Source organism: Nannospalax galili, unplaced genomic scaffold (assembly GCF_000622305.1).
Source record: "Nannospalax galili isolate Female #2095 unplaced genomic scaffold, S.galili_v1.0 scaffold162, whole genome shotgun sequence".
Taxonomy (NCBI): Eukaryota; Metazoa; Chordata; class Mammalia; order Rodentia; family Spalacidae; genus Nannospalax; species Nannospalax galili.
In genome coordinates, this window is record NW_008350388.1 from 3,448,715 (window position 1) to 3,452,073 (window position 3,359).

At 47.7% G+C, this 3,359-nt stretch overlaps 1 pseudogene; it reads right to left on the bottom strand.

Moving 5' to 3' along the window:
* The window catches only part of LOC103745698, a 14,383-nt pseudogene extending 11,484 nt beyond the window's left edge, over positions 1 to 2,899 (bottom strand).
* Positions 2,900 to 3,359: the final 460 nt, after the last annotated feature.

Below are 3,359 nucleotides of genomic sequence, written 5' to 3' on the forward strand. Positions count from 1 at the left end.
TGGATTGCTTTTGTCTTCAGGAGTTCCCACAGAGGCCCAATTCAGGCTTTCTCCTAAGGTCTGGATCCCTCCAGGAACAATTTTGGCCTCAGGAATTTGGAGGTTGGACTGGCCTGGGAGCCTGGCCCAGGAAAGATGCTGGTCTAAAGCAGCTGGTGGCCTTGCCACCCAGAGATGCAAAGGCAGATGGGGTGGGAAGAGGCCCCAAGGACTCCTGGGGGCTGCACTGAGGAGCTGGGTTGGCCTGGATGTAAAGGATCAGGAAGAGGAAAGGTCAGCCCCTGTGTCCCATAAAGAGGCTGGTGGGTGGTGCAGGCCCAGGGAAGCAGAGGGAGGTGAGGGTGGGGCCAGGCCCAGAAGCAGTGCTCCTGGGGCCCAGAGAAGGAGCTAAATTGGTCTGGATGAAAAGGATCAGGAAGCAGCATTGGTTCCCCAGGTTTCTGGGGCCCCAAGACAAGGAATGGGGCAGGGCCCAAACTCGGAGGAGAGAACTGCTGCAGAGATGGGAGGGTGAATGAGGCGGAGGGAGTCAGGGCTGGGAGGGCAGGATGGACTTACCCTGGAGAGAGGCCTGTGGTAGGAGAAAGGTCTGCTGCAGGTCTTTCAGGCCTAGGGAAGCAGAGGGAGGTGACAATTGACTTTTCTTACACACCACTGCCGATTCCTTTTCTGTTGCTGTTTATCTTTTGAGACAGGGTCTTATGTAGTCCAGGCTGGCCTTGAACTCACTGTGTTTGAGGATGGCCTAAAATACTCGAGTCTCCTGCCTATACCTCCCAAGTGCTGGGATTACAAGCATAAGCTATGACACCCAGCATCTTGTTCTTCTAATTAGAGAGCATTTACTTTAGAGAACAAAGCAGAAGCCATAAGAGTTAGCCAACATCTACTGCACTCCCCCTGTGTGCTGCAATGAAGCTATGAATTTTCTTTCTTTCTTTTTTTAAAAAACAGTTTATTTATTATTTATTATTTTTATTTTATGTGTATGTGTGTATTGCCTGCATGTAGGTAAGTGCACCCATGTTGTGCAATGCTTGTGGAGGACAGAAGAGGCTGTCAGATACCCTGGAACTGGAGTTTCAGACAGTTGTTAGCTGCCATGTGGGTGCTGGGATTCGAACCTGGGTCTTCTGCAAGAACAGCCAGTGTTTTTAACTGCTGAGCCATCTCTCCAGCCCCTCTTTTATTTTTTTTACATGTATGTGTGTGTGTGCGTGTTTGGGGGCATATGTGTCTGCATGTGCACATGTATGTACCTGTAAAGGTATGAGCTGACACTGGGAGGCCTCCATGATTGCTTTCCACCTTATATGTCAAGGCAGGATCTCTCAATTGAACTCAGAGCTCACTGATGCAGGCTAGTCTAGTTAGCCTGTTTGCTCCAGGGATCCTGATTCCACCTTCCAAGTACTGGGCAGGGTGCCACACCTACCTGGCATTTATGTGGATCCTGGGGACCTAAACTCTTGTCCTCAGGCTTACACTGTAAGCTCTTTATCCACAGAACCATCTCCCAGCACCCCTGAACATGAATTCTAAAAGTTGGTCTGCCTCCATCTTCCCACTTCCACTCATGGCACAGTTGTGATTCATGGCGGAGTACTATGCCCATGCTGTAGATGAGCAAACTGAGGCTGACCGAGGCTGAGTGATGCTGAGTCATACCTGTGAAGCCTAGGAGGATCCTGGGCATGTATGCCTTGGACATCTGGGCTCCCACTCTACCCATATTTTGCTTTGAGGCATGGTTTAGAGTCTTCCTCACTGGGGACTGGAGCTACGATTCAGTGGTTAAGAGCACCGGCTTCTCTGGCAGAGGACCCAGATTTGGTTCTGAGCACCCACATGGCGGTTAACAATCATCCATAGCTCCAGTTCCAGGAGATCTGACACTCTCTTCTGATCTCCCTGAATGTTGCAGGACACAGGTGCACTTACATACATGCAGGCAATACATTTATACTCACAAAACTAAAATAACAAATAAAGAACATTTAGAGTCTTCCTCACATTCCAGGCAGAAATTGAAATGTCCTAGAATAGGACCCTAAGAAATCACACCTACCTTTGAATTGTTATGGCCTTGTGTACTGTCAACCTGGAGAAGACCTGGCCGCTTCTCAGTGTAGTGAGAAGAGCAGAGCCCTTCCTGAAGGACCTCAAGAAGGGCAAGTCCTCCTGTTAGTGCAAACCTTTAATCATGACTGCATTCTACAGATCCCATGGGGCCCATCTGGAAGAGCACAGGGCTCAGGACAAAGAGGCCATTCAAATGTCCCCTAAAGAAGGACCCTCACCTATGGTTTAAAGCTAAGATTTCTTTTAAAAAATATTTATTTATTTGTTTGTATGTTTGTTTTTGGTTGGGGCAAAGGGAGGCACACACGTGTCATGCAGGTGCGCGGAGGTGAGAGGATCAATTTCAGGAATTGACTCTCAGTCCACTTTGTTGAGGCAGGGTCTCTCTTGTTTCTGCTCCTGTTCTGTATCTGCCAGGCTAGCTGTCCTGGGAGTTTCTGGAGAATTCTCCTGTTTCCACCCCTGATCTCACTGTAAGAGTGCTGAGATTCCAGATGCATGCCACCACATCTAGCTCTTTACATGGGTTCTGGGGACTGAACTCTGGTTGTTAGGCAAACGACTTTACCCACTGAGCCATCTCTCTGGACCCTGACACCTGTTTTCTTCTTTGTAACTTCACTTTATTATTATTGTATCTACTTATTTACGTGTGTGTGTGTGTGTGTGTGTGTGTGTGTGTGTGTGTGCTGTGCACACCACAGCACACAGGGAGGTCAACTTGCCGGAGATGTTTCTCTCCTTCCACCATGTGGGTCTCAGGGATCAAACCCGGGTCATCGGGCTTCACAGCAACTACCTTCACCTGTGGCGCCATCTCGCTGGTCCTAACGCCACTTTCTCCTACGTATTAGGGGATGAATTTCTCAGTGAATTTTTGGATGAATTTGGGTGACTTTGCTATAAAATATGCAGAAACAGAATTTTAAACCTTGGCTCTTGCTAGACTGTTTCAAAGGTCTTGTGGCTCCCAGTCGGGAACTATGGGTCTTTTTTTTTTTCTTTTTCCCCATAGCAAGGAGGGTCTCACTCATTGAGGGAGGCTAGTGTGGGACTCACCCTCTAGACCAGAGGTTCTAGAGAACTGTTCCGAGGTGCTTGTTTCTATCAGCTGAGTAATTTGTGCATGTAATGGAACAGCATACAACAGTAAGAGACCAGGAACTTTGTCGTTTCCCAAAATTTGTCTTTTCCCAAAAAATATATATATATATATATATATATATATATATATATATATGGTCTCCCTATAGCCACAGCTTGCCTGTAACTTGCTA